An 18,656-nucleotide genomic window follows, 5' to 3' on the forward strand; every position below is an offset into this window, starting at 1 on the left:
TTGCTCTCAAAGCCAGTCTTAAAGGTGCAGAACTTAATATATAACATAAACCAGATGACTGGGGATACCAGTATCATAAAGTCACCCCAGGACAACTCCTACCCCAATATTCCTCAATTGTGCCTGTTGTCTAGCCACTGGATTGTTCTTCAAGCAAGTTTCACATTTTGACATTACTGATTTTGCCATTGTTAACATCTGTACTGAAATTAAATTTAGTTTGAACAATTTCACCAATGCCTCTGCACCCTAATGACATTCGTTATGTTTAATTTGTAGAACTTCTCTCATTATCAAGGGGAGTACCATACTTGTCCCTGTGTAGTCACCTACCACCCTTCTGAATTATTCTGTGCATTCAGTGAGCGTCCCAATTTCTCATCCTCTATTGAATATTTTGGTTCTGGAGGTAAATTGAATTGAGATACATTAGTTTTTAAAGGTATCAATGCCATTGCAGTTTGCACTTCTCGAGCAGCTTGTCGGGCTGTCCAGTCTGCTTTCCGATTTCCCTCATGAATTTTGGAGCTTCCTGATTGGTGAGCTTTGCAGTGCATGATTGCTACTTGCTCAGGCTTTTGTACTGCTTTTATTAATTGCAGGACTGCATCTTGATGTTTAATGTGTGTGCCTTGAGAAGACAGCAGTCCTCTTTCTTTCCACAGTGCCCCATGTACATGCACCACTCCAAAAGCATATTTTGAATCAGTCCAGATATTTACTTTCTTCCCTTCACTCAGCTCTAATGCCCTGGTTAAAGCAGCCAGTTCTGCTCGTTGGGCAGATGTGTTTGCTGGCAAGCCTTTGCCTCCACCACTGCACCTGTTGTTGTTACTGCATATCCAGTGTATCTGGTCCTGTTCTCCACAAAACTGCTTCCACCTGTAAACAGCTCCCAGTCTGCCTGTTCCAGTGGGACATCTTTCAGCTCTAGCTGAACAGGTGTGTTCTATCACTTCCACACAATCGTGTTCCAATGGGCCTTCTTCAGTTGTGGTACCTAGGAACAAAGCTGGATTCAAGAGGTCAGTTGTCTTTAGTGTGACATCATCCTGCTCAGTCAGGATTACCTGGAATTTCATCATCTTGCTTGGAGATAGCCAATGGCTCCCCTTTTGTTCTAAAACAGTGGTCACCATGTGTGGCACATAGACATCTATGTGTCTACCCATTGTGAGTTTCCTAGTTTCTCGTGTCAGCATCACGGTGGCTGCAACTGCCCACAGGCATGAAGGCCATCCAGCACTCACATGGTCAAGTTGTTTGGAGAAGTACCTTACCAGCCTTTTCCAGCTTCCCAAACCTTGGGTCAGCACTCCCAGTGCTGGGTGTGATCTTTCATGCACAAACAGCTGAAAATCTTTGGACAGGTCAGGCAATCCTAATGCTGGAGCTGTTGTCAATGCCTCCTTCAGTTTGAGGAAGGTCTCCTTCTGTGGTTTGCCCCAGGTAAATGGCTGTGTCTTGTGGGCTTCATTCAGGGGTTTTGCAATTAGTCCATAGTCCATGATCCACAGGTGGCACCATCCGGCCATCCCGAGGAAGACTCGCAGCCCATGCAGGTTCTGGGGGTCTGGAATAGCACAAATAGCTTGAATATGATCAGTACCCAGCTTACGTTGCCCTTGTGAGATTTCACATCTCAGGTAAATCACAGTTTGTCGGGCAATTTGTGCCTTCTCTTCAGACACCTTATATCCTCTCATTCCCAGCTGATTTAAAATTTCAATTGTTACCTTTATGCAGGTTGTCTTTTCCTCTGTAGCTATCAGTATATCATCAACATACTGTAACAGCAGGTATTGTTCCCTTGGAACTTGCCCGTTCTCAGTCCAAATCTCCAGCTCTTTAACCAGCTGGCTTCCAAATAGGGCTGGACTGTTCTTGTATCCTTGTGGAAGTTGTGTCCAGGTGAGCTGAGTTTTCCTTCCATTGTCTGGATTTTCCCATTCAAAGGCAAACAGTTTCCTACTTTCTTTGTCAAGGGGTATGTAGAAAAAGGCATCTTTTAAATCAATTACAGTAAAGCATTTCTATTTCTCTTTAACGGATGTTAAAAATGTGTAAGGATTAGCTAGCACTGGGTAAATATCTTTAGTTATTCCATTTATTGCTCTCAAATCCTGTACTAGTCTGTACACACCATTTGGTTTCTTTACTGGAAATACTATTTCCAGTGTATTAAATTCTGATTCATATTCTTCTACAATTTGGTACTTCAAAAATTTATCAATAATCTTTACTATTCTTTGCCATGCTTCTGTCTTTATGGGATACTCTTTAACCTGCACAGCGTTTGCTCCTTCTTTTAATTGCTCATGTACTGGTTGTGCCAATTTATATTTTCCTGGTATGTCTGTTTCCCATACAGAGGGAATTACTGCGTCCTCTGCTTCCCGAGGGATAGCAGGGACTGGTTTTTCTTTTATCATTAAAATTTGTCCTGTCTTCGATTCAGGTATTTTCATTAAAAGTTCCCCGTTCTCGTAAGTTATCACTGCATCAAGTTTTGCTAATAAATCTCGTCCTACAAAGTGGAATTGGACACTCAGGCATATATAAACATTCATGTGTTAAAACTTTGTTTCCAAAACACAAACCCAGGGGTTGCAGGAATGTCCAGTTCTCCTCCTTCCCTGTGGCTCTATTGTTGCTGTTTTGTCTCCAATTTGCCCTTTTAGAACATTTAGCACAGAATATGTAGCCCCTGTATCCACCAGAAATTTTACTTCTTTATCTCCCAATTGTAGAGTTACTAAAGGTTCCTGTATTGGTTTTTGTTCTGATTCTAGTCAGCTGCTGTACTCCCCCAGCACCATTAATTTCAAAGTGTCTTGATTCTGGTTGAACTGATTGCCCTGGTTAAACTGATTCAGGCATTCATTTTTCCAGTGCCCCTCTTGTCTACAATAAGCACATTGATTTAACCCTAATCTTGGCAAAACCCATCTCCCTTGTCCTCTGCCAAGTCTGCCCCTCCCCAGTCCATGACCACCTCTACCACATCCTCTGAAACCTGGATTCTCTCATCCTTGGATCACTGCTAAAAGATTTTGCTGCTGTTTTTTACTAGCTTCTTTTTCCCTCTTATTGTATACTTTCCAAGCCACTTCAAGAAATGTATTCAAATTTCTTAATTCCTCTCGTTCTAATTTCTGTAATTTTATCCTAATATCATCCCATGACTGCCCAAGAAAAATGAACGCAAGCTGAACATTTGCTCGTTGTGTTTCTAGCTGAAGATCCGTATACTTTCTCACTGCGTCCTTAAGCCTTTCCAAAAATGCAGCAGGGGATTCTTTCTTTTCCTCTCTTACCTCATACAATTTAGACCAATTCATAGCCTTAGGTATAGCATTCCCAACCCCTGTCTGGAGCCACTCTTGATATCTCTTCAGCCTCCGCATGTCCCCAAAGGCATTGGGATCCCACCCTGGATCCTCGGTCAGAAAGTTCTCATCTAAAGTCCCTGTCACCACCCCACTTCTGAGATCTTCTCTCACCTTCTCCTTGGCTGCTCTAAGCACCATCTCTTTCTCAGTAGAGTCCATTAAATTATCCAGTATTACTTGCATATTTTCTCAATCTGCATTCTGAGTTTTCATAATCATTTTTACCACCCCTGCTACTTTATCATGATTATCTCTATAAGTTCCAGCTGACTGTTTCCAAAATATCAAGTCTGCAGGGTAGAAAGGCACTTTTACAAACACCGGCCCCTCTACTCCTACTCCTTGTCTCAAGGGGGCAATCACAGTCCGCCTTTGTCTGCCCAAATCTTTTCCCGTTCTACCCAGAACCGGAGCAAGCTTTGACCAAGTCCGATGGGACACCGGTGTCACTGATTTATTATCATCACCCTCGCTACTGCTATCCTCCTCCCCTGCATTTTTCACATTTCCTTGTATCACAGTTAGATCTTGATCATCTCCCGGAGAAGAAGGATCAGGTGAAGGCAGTAGAGGAGGATAAAGAGGGAAAGGTGAAGTGGGATTAGGCGAGATAGGGTTGGGTGAAATAGGATTAGGTGAAGCGGGGGCAGACAAAACAGAATCAGGTTCTTTTGGTTCTGCTGAAACCACTTGTAAATCAAGATCCATCTCTTTCCCCTGACACAAACTTTCTTATAATGCCAGGTGCTCTAAACAACTTTTCCTTTTACACAAACCTCACATTTATCACTCACACATGCCTTAACTGCCATCAATCCACACTCAGCCTGCCATTCTGGCTTGTCTCTCAAATAGAAAAACAAATCTACATATGGAACTTCATCCCATTTTCCCTCTCACTTACAGAACAACATCAACTGTAAAATGGTGTTATACTGCAAAGATCCATTTCTTGGCCACTTTTCCCCACTGTCCAGGTCATATCCTGGTCACCATGTATTACAGTAATCAATCAACTTTACGTAAATCTTGCCCGAAGTTACCCTGTTTCCAATGTGCCAATAAGCACCCCAAAGGAGAAGTACGTGCTATAGGGGCATTGCCACCTCAAATCCCTTTAAGCTTCTCCATGTTACAGTTACAATACACCACACACCAATGATGCTGAACCTGCAACGCTTTCACTTCTGTTGTCTGACAGACGGTGCCTGGGCAATACCAGGAATTCCTCCAGCCCAACCGTGCGGAGATTTCGCTGTGTCTTATTGGCAGGCACCAGACTAGACCGAAAAGCACCTTACCTCTCTCAGAGGGACGTTGTGAGCAGAGGAGACGGTCACGGCCGGATGGGCTCCCCGAGAATCCCTCGGTGCTGGCTGGAGCGTGATCGGGTCATGAACTCGCTCAGCAGCACTCACAGGGTCCCATCTGGGTCACTAAAATGTCAGCGTTCAGGAACACACAAAATCACAGATTGATTATATGCAGGTGCTTTATTGAAGCGTGTGGGAACTAGGGGTATCAGCAACCGAAATCTAGCTCCATGGTCTTTGTCCAAAGTGCACATATTTCTACAATTTCAGCTGTAGCAGTAATCACTAGAACAACCTTATCAATATTGCTTCATTAATATTGCATCATTAACTTTATCGATATTGCTTCATGAGAGTTAGCTCATCCTTATACGAACATGTACAAATCTTATCTCTGGGTGGGTATCTTGGAGACCCCAAGCACCAGTTCCTGTTACCGTAAACATTTCAGCTTGCTAGACCATCCCTAATACCAAACATTCTTGTGGCCTAATTCTACATGATTTTCAGAAACATTATTCAGAGACATTTAACCCCACAGTAACAGAAGGACCAAGGATCCACTGTGACACTGCGGGGCCCAAAGAACCAAGGATCCACTGTGACTTCACGGAGTGTCATGGAACCGTGGAGACCATTGTGACACTGCAGGGCCTCATGGAACCATTCTGACACCAAGCTGGGTGGGAGTGTGGGTGTGCTGGAGGGCAGGAGGGCTCTGCAGAGGGACCTGGACAGGCTGGATCCAGGGCCCAAAGCCAACAAGGTGAGGTTGAACAAGACCAAGTGCCGGCTCCTGCACTTTGGCCACAACAAGGCCTGCAGTGCTCCAGGCTGGGGACAGAGTGGCTGGACAGCGGCCAGGCAGAAAGGGAGCTGGGGCACTGATGGACAGCAGGCTGGACATGAGCCAGCAGTGTGCCCAGGTGGCCAAGAAGGCCAATGGCCCCTGGCCTGGATCAGGAATGGTGTAGCCAGCAGGAGCAGGGCAGGGATTCTTCCCCTGTGCTCGGCACTGCTGAGGCCACACCTCAAGTGCTGTGTCCAGTCCTGGGCCCCCAATTGAGGAAGGCCATGGAGGGGCTGGAGCGTGTCCAGAGAAGGGCAACAAGGCTGCTGAGGGGTCTGGAGCACAAGTCCTGTCAGGAGTGGCTGAGTGTGGTGGGTTTTAGCTCCAGCGAAAATCACCAGAGTACTTCCTTCTGTCTTACTTTGAGATAGGGATTAGGAGAAGGGCAAAACAGGCTTAAAACTTAAAAGGAATAAAGAAACTTTATGATCAGGACTACAAGAATAAGAAACAAGAATAAAACCTCCAGAAACCTTTCCTCCCCCCACACAAAACATTTCCTTTCCCAAGTGACACAGCAGAGAAAAAAGCTGGGATGTTAAAGCAGTGCCAACTATACAATAGTCTTTTCATCAGTCTGTGCAGGGAGAGGAGTTTTCTCTTGTCATGCCATAGAGAATTCTCCACAAGAAACATTTTTCTTGTTGGTTTTCATTTCTACAAATGGCAGTCACCCAGGCACAAACTCTGCCCTCTCCTCCCATTTTCACACCACTCAGAGGTGTGTTCATGGGCCATGAGCTAAGGGGTATTATTTTAAGGATGGGTTATTCAAAGGCAAAGGTTCTCTTCATCTCTGAGAATAGAGGTTTTCTTCTTCTCTCCCTGGGGGCAAAGGGTCTTCATCAGCTCTCATCTCCCTCTCTCTCTGTTCAAGCTCTCATGGGATCACAGCTACTTCACCATCTGCTTGGCTTCATCAATGGATACCTTTGCCCAGATCTACAGCTTGAATACTTCAATCCCCCAATACTTTTTCATGAATTAAAGGAGTTATTTTTCAGAACATTATTATTCATCTCCATAGCCCTACCAAAAGACTATTTCAGCTTCTTAGAGCATCTCCTCATTCTCCTTCTATCCGAGGCTTGATTCCTTCTTTTACTGACCTTGATGTTTCACGCTGTCTTTTTACGTGTCACTTGGTTCTTTTCTTTTGCTGGAGAGAGGATTAAAGTCTGCAGGTCTCCTCTGTGTAGTGGAAGGGTTAAATCTGTCCCAAGCCATGGCAGGCAGTGGTGGTGTGGGATTTCAGGTGTGGCTGGTGCCAGCTCTCAGGAGCTGTCTGTGCGGGCCGGGGGGCAGGGGGGGTGTTGGCGAGTGTCATCAGCCGTGGCCTGGCCCAGCCTGGGGGCCGGGGGCTCCCCTGGGAAGGGCTTTGGCCACCCCGCTGGAACGGGACCCGGAGGGCTTCCCGGGAAAGCCAGCACCGCAGCAGAGCCTGGCCTGGCCTGGGGGGGATCCCGCAGTCTCCATCTCCCCCCGGGAGCAGCTGGGCTCCGGCCCAGCCCCCCCCAGGCCGCACAGGCCACGGGGGAGCGGGGCCAGCCACACCAGAGCTCTGCTGCCTTTCAAGGCTGCAAAGAAAGAGACCAGTTCCTGGCCTTGGGATTCTAAAAGGTGCCATTCACAAAGGTGAAGTTACTTTGCAGTGGTGCAGAATGCTGTCAGTTGTCAGAACTGGCCAGCTATTGGCTTGATCTCAAGCACAGAAGGAACTCCCCACAGCCTCTCTCAGAGGAATCACTTCTGTGGCTGTTTCCCACTTTGTTCCCTAAATGCTCATCTACCACACCCTTTGAACATAATTCTCATTACTCACAGCTCTCAAGGCCTTATTTAAAACCAAGAGTGTTTCTCCAGTATCAACCAAAAATTCTACTTTTATTAATTTTTTTCCCAGTTTCAGTTTTATAACCAGGGGGTCTTTTGGGGTGGACTCCCCAGGTTACCTTCAGTCTTCTTGTGGATGTGTGACTGCAACCACCCCTCCTTTCCCTTCTTTCTTTTGGCCATCTCGCTTCCACTTTGGACCCTCATTTTTCCAGTGATCAAATTCTCCACAGTTCACACATTGGTCTCTACCCAGTAGAGACGGGCCTCGTTTGGGTGATCCTTGTCTGTGCTTTCCTTTCCCTTTTCCTTCCTCCTGTACCACTGCTACTAGCTTCTCCATTTCTTGCTTATATCCCTCTTCTCAATTGCTGAAAACTCTCCATGCCTCTTCCAATAAGGCTTCTAAGTTTCACCCATCTGTCCCCCAAAGCTTTTGGAGTTTGCTCCTCATGTCCCCCATGGATTGTTCCAGAAATAGATTAACTAGCTGCTGTATTCCTACTTCAGAGCCCGGCTCCAGTGGTGTGTGTCTGTGCATCGCGTCCTTCCAAGGATCTGGGAATTCCGAGGGAGATTCCAAGGGACCTTGTTTGATTGCATATAAGGCTGCCCAGTTCATGGTTTTAGGTCCAGCCCTCTCCACTCCCTTCACTCTCCACTCCTGGGAGCTTTCTGACTTTCTCCTTGCACTCGACTGATTTGGATCCCATTGTGGGTCCTGTAAAGTATTCTTTTCCATCCATTTGTAATGTTTTATAATGGTCCTTTGCCAGGTCCCCTGCTGGTTTTAGAACCAATTGTTTCTCAGTTTTGGTTAATGCATCTAATAACAATTGTGTGTCACTTCAATCTGGGTTATGTTGTTTGACTATATATCGTAAACATTTGGCAGTGTTTACTGGGTCACTTTGATAATTCTTCATGACCTTTTCTCTGGCCTCTGGGTCGAGAGGAGAAAAGGGTTCCTTAACTACCATTGTCCCTTCTGGTCCTATTGCTTCCCACAAGGGTGCCTGTAGTACCTGCTTTCTGCTCCGGGATGCAATCGGGCTACCTGGGGGTGTTGGGGCTGATGCCCCCTTAAAGCTGTCGGGAGGAGGTAGAGGGGAAATGGAGCTTCCAGGTCTGGAGGGGTCAGAGGGGCAAATGGAGCTTCCAAGTGCACTTCTTCCTCCTCCTGCCTCCTAAAGGGAGGGCTGATTAAATTAGTACAGTTCTGTTCTTGCTGGGCTGCTGCTGGATAGGCCTTACTCAGCCTGATACACCTAATGCATATTCATTTCTTGGCTCCTCCCATCCTCATTCCGTATGGTAATGAGCTCCACACCCCTCTGGGCATGGCCAGTTCACTCTGGTGGTCACTGAGGGGTCTTCAGGGATGAAGGCTCGGAACTGTCCAAACCCCTGGGTCAGCTCTGTCCAGCTCAGGAGCCTGAGGAGCTCTGTTCTCAGTGTTTTTTCTTTCCTAGGGCACTATGTTAAAATAGATGTTACAGCCACTATACAGTGGAGTAAATAATTCTGATTAAGACCTTTTTGTCAAGTCTTTATCCTAATCAATCACATCTATATGTATATAAATACTTCTGCTTTGCTCTTCTTCATGTTGAGGGACAAAGTTGTACAAAGGTTCAATTCCACCTGTATAATCCTTTACACTGAAATCACTGACAAAGTCTGGGGCTGGGACTGGATCCAGGCACTCCCAGAACTCCTCTCACAGAAGGAGTTTAGAAATCCTATGGGGTCCTGGCTTGGGGGATCTTGGGGTGTAATTGGGGTGTTGGGGGTCCTTTCTGCACCTGGTGACCCAACAGGAGCTTCTCTAATAACCTTTGCCTGAAGCTCCCACTGTGCCCATGACAGGAGCCCCTGGCAGTGTCGGTGACATCCCGGCTCTTTGGCAGCCTGGGGACTGCTCGGATGTCACCCTGGAGCCCCTGGCAGTGTCTGTGACATCCCGGCTCTTTGGCAGCCTGGGCACTGCTGGGATGTCACCCTGGAGCCCCTGGCAGTGTCTGTGACCTTACTGTTCTTGAGGAGCACAGGGATGTCACCACTGGACTCCTGTCACTGCCTGTGACAAATTGGCTCCTTGGCAGATTGTAGACACCTCTGTTGTCACCCTGGAGCCCTGGGACTGTCACCTCACGACCCTTAGGAAGATGAAGGAGCCCTGGGATGTCACCAAGGAGCCCCTGGGTCTGCACGTGAGCTCACAGCTCTTCAGCAGCCTGGAAAGCCTGGGATCTGTTCATTCCTGCTCTGCTGAGGATGGATCCTCAGCAACTTGGAGGGAGGTTCCCTGATGAGTTTTACTTCTCCAGAGGCTTGTTCAGTCTTCAGCTCTTCAGTCCAGGAATTCAGTCCCAGAAACTCATTAAGATTTCAAACCTCTCTAACAAGACAAGCCCCTGGGAATAATTTAATGTTACGTCTTCAATGTAGTTAATTATACAGATTTCAGAAGAGTTTTCAAAGATAATATACTATCTTTTTAAATAGTGCAGGGTTTTTTTTGCCCTATTTAATTTTGTTTTCCTTTTTATGAATTTATATCAGCAATCTCCAGTTGATATTGATCCTGAGCACCTCCTAAATCACTCGGAACAGATCTGAAAATCAATTCCCTTGATGGCTGACAATCCATCAGACTTTGTCCCTAAAGCCCCCCATCTCAGGGCTGGGGTCTCATCCAAGCCTTGGCCCCCAGAGCAGCTGAGGAATGGAGCCACATCCAGGGGTGTCCCCAGGGCTCAGGACTGGGGCCAGCTCAGTGCAATCTCTTTATTGCTGCTCTGGAGCAGGGCACCCAGGTCCCCCTCAGGCAGCTGCCAGGGGAGCCCAAGCTGGGTGGGAGTGTGGCTGTGCTGGAGGGCAGGAAGCTCTGCAGAGGGATCTGGGCAGGCTGGAGCCATGGGCCCAGGACAATTGGATGAGGTTCAGCAAGGCCAAGGGCCGCGTCCTGCCCTGGCCTCACAACCACCCCAAATCCCTGGCCGTGCCCTGGCCCTGATCCCCACAGCCTGTCCTGTTCCCTTCATCCCTGCATTGCCAGGGACTCTGTGGGACACGGGAGCTCTGCTGTGCCTATGGAGGGAGCTCCAAGTGCCACCACTGCACTGGGAACCACAACTCATCGGCTTTGTGTCCTTTGGGGCTCAGCAACTGGGGACACTCAGAGGCACAGCAAGTTTCTCTTCATGGCCAACAGAAAAAATGGAAACATGATCCAATTTGAAAAACATCAAAACTCTTCCCTCAGCAATGTGAGACAACCCAGCAGCATCTGACGTGCCCGCTATCCACCAGGGATATCCATACAGGAACATTTTTAGAGAAAGACAAAGGGAATTGGAAGAGCCATAAACACAATTAAGATGTTTCATGATGAGTTATTTGAAGTTCTGAAAGAAAGACTAGGGAACTCCCTGAAGCTCCAAGTGTGAAGCCACTCAGTTGAGAGCCATTGGAATGCCCAGAGTGCAGCTAGAGGAGGAAGTCTGGGAGCACTGGGAAGGACATAGATGCAGCTGCTCTCGTTAAGAGATGTCCTTAGACATGGCCATTTAAACAGGAGAGATGGAAACTCCTGAATGAGGAAGGACATGAAATAAGAGACAGAATATTGGTGACACAAACTGAGAGGAAGATCATTATTCTTTCTCCTGCCATTGTGCAATTCCAGGAAATTCCTGGTCTCTCCTGGTGGGAAAACTTTGACATTTTATAAAAGTACTCAACTGACCCAGCTGATGAGACGTGCTCGTGCACCTCACAAGCTGCAGGTCCCCTACAGCCCTGGAGGGCTCCTGTCCCATCTGCTCTGCTCCAGTCTAAAACAGGGACCAGCATTGTCCCAGCATCATCAGAGAGCTGAATGGGAAAGGATCTCAGCAAGTCTGCAGCCCAAGGTGTCAGCAACAGGCCCAGAGCAGGTGGTTCAAGGCTTGATTTGGTCTGGATTGGCAAATGGCAAAGAACAGGGAGGGGGCAGCATGTCAGCAGCTGGCTGAGCCCATGGGAACAAAGGTTTCCTCCTGTGCTGGCTGATGTCCCCTCTTTCCCCTTCCCCCCATTGTCTTTTGTCTCCCCCCAGCCCCCGGTGAAGAGCCTGGCTCTGTGTTCTCCATCAGCTCCTCGGTGGCACTGCCAGGCTGGGATGAGGAGCCCCTGAGCCTTCCCTGCTCCGGGCTGGACAAGCCCAGCTCCCTCAGCCTCTCCTCAGAGCCCAAGGGCTGCAGCCCCAGCTTGGAGGCCCTTGCGTGACCCTGCTCCAGCTGCCAGACATCTTTCCTGCCCTGGGGAACCCAAGGCAGGCCCCCAGGACCGGGATAATGCATGTCCTTGATGTCCTGCTCACACAGCCCCGGCCCTTTGTCCCCGTGCCAGGCTCTGGGCTGGATCCTGTGCAACATCCTTAGGCTGTGGCTCCAGGAGCAGCGGGGGGATAGCGGGGGACAGGGGACCCCACTGGGCATGAACAGTGTTGGACTTCTCTGGGGGGGTCAGTGTGAGGGGGGGCTGGGGCAGAGTGACCAACGCAGTGACCTCACACAGCCCCCTCTGATGTCACAGCCTGCTCTGTGACATCACACAACTGGTCTGTGATGTCACACACCCACATCTGTAATGTCACAGCCACCTCTTTGATGTCACAGCCTGCTCTGTCATGTCACACCCTGCTCTGTGACATCACACAACTGATCTCTGATGACACAAAGCACTCTGTGATGTCACAGCCTGCTCTGTGATGTCACAGCCTACTCTGTGATGTCACAGCCTGTTCTGTGATGTCGTAGAATGCTCTATGATGTCAGACCTCCAACCTGTGATGCCACAGCCTACTCTGTGACGTCAAACAACAGATCTCTGATGTCACAAACCACTCTGTGATGTCACACAGCAACATTGTAATGTCACAGTAAATTCTGTGATGTCACAACCTGCTCTATGATATCACAACACATTCTGTGATGTCACAGCCAGATCCGTGATATCACAGCACGCTTTGAGATTTCACAGCCTGCTCTGTGATGTCACACAACTAGTCTCTGAAATCACAAACCACTCTGTGATGTCACACAGCCACATTGTATTGTCACAGCTTTCTGTGTGATGTCACAGCCTGGTCTGTGATGTCATAGAATTCTTATTGATGTGGCACCTCCACCATGTGATGTCACAGCCTAATCTGTGATGTCACACAACGGATCTGTGATGTCACAAACCACTCTGTGATGTCACACAGCCACATCGTAATCTGACAGCCAGCTCTGTGATGTCACAGCCTGCTCCATGATGTCAGACCTCCACCCCGTGATGTCACAGCCGTATCTATGATGTCACAGAGACATCCTATGATGTCATAGCTGCTCAGTGACCTCACAGAACCCACTCTGTGATGTCACAGCCCACTCTCTCACCTCATGTCACACAACTGGTATCTGTTGTCACAAACCACTCTGTGATGTCACAGCCAACTCTGTGATGTCACAGTCTGCTCTGTGACATCACAGAACTGGTCTCTGATGTCACAAATCACTCTGTGATGTCACAAAGCCACATCGTAAGGTCACAGCCACCTCTTTGATGTCACACCCTGCTCTGTGATGTCACAGCCTGTTCTGTGATGTCATAGAATGCTCTATGATGTCAGACCTCCACCCTGTGATGTCACAGCCTACTCTGTGATGTCACACAACTGGTCTGTGATGTCAAAAACCACTCTGTGATGTCACACAGCAACATCATAATGTCACAGCCACCTCTGTGATGTCACAACCTGCTCTATGATGTCAGATCTCTACCCCGTGATGTCACACCCATATCTGTGATGTCACAGAGACAGCCTATGATGTCATAGCTGCTCAGTGACCTCACAGAACCCACTCTGTGATGTCACAGCCCACTCTGTCACCTCATGTCACCAGATGATAAATTGTCTACCCCAGGTGAGCACACACTGCTCCTTCTCCAAACCCACTGGCCCATGGACACCACACAATGCCCATTGTGGAAGGAGGGGAACTGGAAGTTCTCCAGCCTCAGTGTCCTGCCAGCTCAGCCAGGCCCACTGGAACATTGGGCTCCAGCCCCAGCAGGGACCAGCAGAGAGACCCCAGCACAGAAGAATGCATGTGGAAAGGGGAGGGGAAATATGTTCATCATTTTGGGCTCATGATTACCATATGTCTGTTTAGTCTGGGACAATCAATGAATGGGTGTGTGCAAAATACAGAATAGAAACAGAAACTTCCCTGTGCTCAGCATGCCCGGCTTTGGGAGGAGCTGTCCCCCCGAGCATCCGGCCACATAAAGAATGCTGCTTCTCAATGCTGCATTGCTGCTGAGGAGTTTTTATTGTAGGGAATTTTGGGCACACTCCCAGTGCCAAGGAAAGCTGTGTCTGCTGCTGTTCACAAACAGAGAAGGGCTGCTGGGAGATGTGGTGGTCAGAGGCTGCCTGGGGTACAGTGACCATGGAATAATCGAGTTTTCAATATTCTGCGACAGAAGTAGAGGCAGCAACAAAACTTCTACACTGGAATTATGGAGGGCAGACTTTGGCCAGTTCAGGATGCAGATTTGGGGAGAACTGAATCAGGTACTGATTTTTGTAAGGGAAACAGCCCTTAAAAACAAAGGGGTCCAGGAAGGATGGACACACCTCAGGAAAGTAAACTTAAGGGGGAAGGAGCAGCCTGTCCCTGTGCGCCAAAAGATGAATCAGGGAGGAAAATGCCTGGCCTGGCTGGGCATGGAGCTTTTTCCAGGAACTCAGGGAAAACCATGGACACAAAACCTTTTCACAGACAAGCAGGAAACTCTGGAAATATTCAGGGATGTCTTTAGGTCATGCAGAAATGAAATGAGAGGTGAAAGCTCAAGTAGGACTTAACCTGGCTGCTTCTGTGAAGGATAATAAAAATAATGTTATCAATACATTAATGGCAAAGGAGGTTAAGTAAGGACAACCTCCATTCCTTATTGGGGGGGATAAGGTTGCCAAAGATGAGGAAAAGGACTATTGGGATCAGAGCACACAGGCCCAACTGAGTGATGTTAGAAAAGGTATTTTATTGCATAGTCCGTCAGCCTCAGGGAAGGGTGAGACACTTAAGGCGTTACATTCAATGCATCACCTCAGAAGCCACCTAAATTCTAGTTACAATGTCTTTTATAAACTTTTTAACCAATCAAAAGGTCACACAGAAGCTCAGCAGCATTTTCATAAACCAATCATCAATTGCTTCGTCTCACATGATGCTGCTGCAATGTGTCTTTTCTTATCCAATCATAGAACACTACAGAAACTTCCATTGCTGTATCTGTAATTTCTTACTGACTTTAGAACAGGTTATATGTGAAACTTTAAAATCTCTATTATCTTACTTAACATATTTATTCACTTCTAGAAAGCATATTTCTACTTGCTGAAAGCATGTTTCAAACATATTTTGACTTAAATTACAAGCTTCTATTCTTACTTCATGTTTGTACAGCTTCATTGTTGTAAAGCCCCAAGCCTTCCCCAAGGTCTCAGGTCAAACTCTGTGTCCATCTCTGTCTCTGGGCCTGGATGCTCAAGGCCCTGAGAGCTCTCTGTGCCTGCATTTCCCACCCAGCCCAGCTTGGGCTCCCCTGGCAGCTGCCTGAGGGTGCCCTGGGTGCCCTGGGCCAGAGCAGCAATAAAGAGATTGAACTGAGCTGGCCCCAGTCCTGAGCCCTGGGGACACCCCTGGATGTGGCTCCATTCCCCAGCACTCCTCGGGCCTGCCCATCCAGCCAGATTTTGAGCCGGGGAACAGATGCTGCAGAGGCTGTTGGATCAAGTTCCTGGGAGAAATCCCACAAGTTTGGGATTAGTGCAGCTGTGGCTCTGCACAAGAGAGCTCTTCAGCCACTTTCTCTCTTTTCCTCCCTCTGGCCATGGAGGCAGCTGGTGACTTCAGCGTGTGCCTCGTGTGAGCAAAGAGCAAATCTGTGCAGAATCGGGGCATGGAGGCTTTGGGGCATCTTGGCACCTGTGCTGGGCACAGAAGGTGTTTTCCATTGCACTGAGACTGTCTGCTGTGGAAAGTGGATGGAATATCCAGCAGAATAATGACTTTTGTTTTGATGGAGCTGTGCCTTCCCTTGCTTTGTTTGCTGACAAGGAATGAACATCCCTCTGTGTCTGGGGCAGCTCCTTCTGCAAGGAAAGCAGGTGGGAGTTGAAGCCAAGGAGCTGAAAGCTGCAGGCACAACCTGGAGGGGAGGGAGCTCAGATTTGCACAAGGCTGCTCTGAGTGCCAGGGCTTGGATGAGGGAATTGGTGGGGTGGGGGTAGGGACAAAGTCTGATGGATTGTCAGCCATGAAGGGTCTTGATTTTCAGATCTATTCAGAGTGCAGGAGGAGGTGCTGGGGATCAATATCAACTGGGGATGGCTGATATCAGTGTATAAACAGGAAAAGAATAAATGGGGAAAAATATCTTCTCTCTTTGTATTTTTTTTAATAAAATATGTCATTATAAATGGAGTGAACACTTAGCCAAGTCCTGCCTATGCTCAGGTTTGTGGCAGTAGCTCTGTTTCAGGCCACCTGCACCCCAAATTGCTCTTGCTCCCAAGTTCTTTAGAATGGCCCATTAGGTCGAATAGAAAATGAATTTTTTACTGAAGGGACTCAAGGTTAACACACAAGAGACTTTAAACAGACTATTTCCTACCCAGGATAACCAAAAGAAGTCCTAGTGGATACAAACACAGTGCACAATCAAGTTACCTGTATTACAGCTCGTGAAGAGCTGGCACAGATTAGGAGTCAATGGAACTCAGCACCCAATTGATGGTGGAGCACACATGGAGCCCTTTCTTTCCCTCAGCTTCCAGAAAGGAAGCACCAAGATGCATCCAGGCTTGGGACAGAAGCCCTGCCCGTTTCCAGGGACTATGCAGAAGAGTTGTGCTTTGTGCAAGTTTTGTGTAGCTTTTCTAGTTTGTAAAGTGAAGTGTGTGTCAGTCCAGAATCCAAGGCTCATCTCCCTTCAGGCTGCTCTCAAGGCAAGATGTTTCTGGCCAGCTGGGAACTGCAGCTCCCTGGCAGCAGAGAGAAGTCAGGACAGGACAGATGTCCGGCCTGGGTTATCTGCCCAGTTCCTGTGAGGGGGAGATGCCCTGAGTTCTGGCCCCAGCTGCTGGACAGAGCAGAGGAGCCCTTCTGTGGCCCAGGGGAAGTCCTGCTCCAGGAACCTCCTGGAACCAAGGGGCCCTTGTGACATTGGGATGCCTGATGGAGCCAAGGGACCATGGTGACACCAATGAACCTCCTGGAACCAAGGGGCCCTTGTGACACTTTGGAACTACAGAGACCATTGCTGAGTACAGAACCTCATGGAAACAAAAGCCCATTGTGACAGATCAGGGCCTGGTGGAACCAAAAAGAGCACTGTGACCCCGTGGGGATCCATGGAGCCAAATATCCACTGGGACAGTGCAGAACCTCATGGAACCCAGGGGCCTTGGTGACACTGCAGGGCCTCAGTCAAGGAGTGCAAAGGTCTCAAACATTCCTTGCAGGGTTCTGCCTTGGGGAAGGGGAACCTCCTTGGTGGCACCTTGGGCTGGCACACATTTGAGGAGTGTGTCTGTTTTCAACAATGGAACTTAAAAGTTTTAGATTGCTTCAAAATAAAAAGGGAAAAACCTCTCTTTCCTGAGTGCAGGCAGCTCTCCAAGCAAAGCAGGTCCCAGGTGAGGGAGGACACAGAGGATGGGGTTGGGGAATGTGGAGCAAGGCTGTCCACACTGGCTCACACCTTTTCCTTGGGTGACTTTATGATACTGGTATCCCCAATCGCCTGGTTTATGTTATATATTAAGTTCTGCACCTTTAAGACTGGCTCTGAGAGAGGGGTGTGGGGGGGGGAGGAAGAACAAACACACAGTTTGTGTTTAAAAACAAAAACCACTTCCCCACACCCGGCTCCTGGACTGTGGTGTCTGCAGCACGGACAGACAGTGGGACAGAGCTTCTCTCTGGCTTTTTAGTTAGTTTTAGCTAGCTGAGGCAGAGGAGTTCCCTGGACCTTTTTTTCCTTTTTTTCCTGGATCTGTGCAAACCTGCTCTGGACTGAAAAACACCCAGCCAAACCCCGGGAGCTCACGCCTGTGGCCCACCGGGGCCTGGGCCTCGGCACTTTCCAGCGCTGGAAGGACTGATAAGAACCTGAGCGAGCCGAGCTACACCACATGAAAAGGACTTTTCTTCCTGGATTTGCCATCCCATTCAACAGCGAGAGGTTTTATTATTTAATATTATTCAATTTCTGTTAAATAAACAGCTTTTTCCACTTCTCTCCAAATAATTTTTTTCTTTTCCCGGACCAGAAAGTGAGGAGGGGCATTTCCCTGGGGAAATCCCCATTTGGAGTTTTCCTTCCTAATTTGCCCGAAACTAGGACAGGCCCTTGTGACACTTTGGAACTACAGAGACCATTGCTGAGTACGGAACCTCATGGAACCAAAAGCCCATTGTGACAGATCAGGGCCTGGTGGAACCAAAAATAGCATTGTGACCCCGTGGGGCTCCATGGAGCCAAATATCCACTGGGACAGTGCAGAACCTAATGGAACCCAGGGGCCTCTGTGACACTGCAGGGCCTCAGTCAAGGAGTGCAAAGGCCTCAAACATTCCTTGCAGGGTTCTGCCTTGGGGAAGGGGAACCTCCTTGGTGGCACCTTGGGCTGGCACACACTTGAGGAGTGTGTCTGTTTTCAACAATGAAACTTAGGAGTTTTAGATTGCTTAAACAAAAAAATGGGAAAAACCTCTCTTTCCTGAGTGCAGGCAGCTCTCCAAGCAAAGCAGGTCCCAGGTGAGGGAGGACACAGAGGATGGGGTTGGGGAATGTGGAGCAAGGTTGTCCACACTGGCTCACACCTTTCCCTGGGGTGACTTTATGATACTGGTATCCCCAGTCGTCTGGTTTATGTTATATATTAAGTTCTGCACCTTTAAGACTGGCTCTGAGAGCAAAGCAAGGGGAAGAAGAAGCCACAGTTTGTGTTAAAACAAAACATCACTCACCCACATCCCGCTCCTGGACTGTGGTGTCTGCAGAACAGACACACTGCAGGACAGAGCTTCTCTCTGGCTTTTAGTTAGTTTTAGCTAGCTGAGGCAGAGGAGTTCCCTGGACCTCTTTTTCTTCTTTTTTTTCCTAGTTCTGTGCAAACCTGCTCTGGACTGAAAAACACCCAGCCAAACCCCGGGAGCT

Source organism: Poecile atricapillus, chromosome 32, assembly GCF_030490865.1.
Source record: "Poecile atricapillus isolate bPoeAtr1 chromosome 32, bPoeAtr1.hap1, whole genome shotgun sequence".
In the NCBI taxonomy this organism is placed as follows: domain Eukaryota; kingdom Metazoa; phylum Chordata; class Aves; order Passeriformes; family Paridae; genus Poecile; species Poecile atricapillus.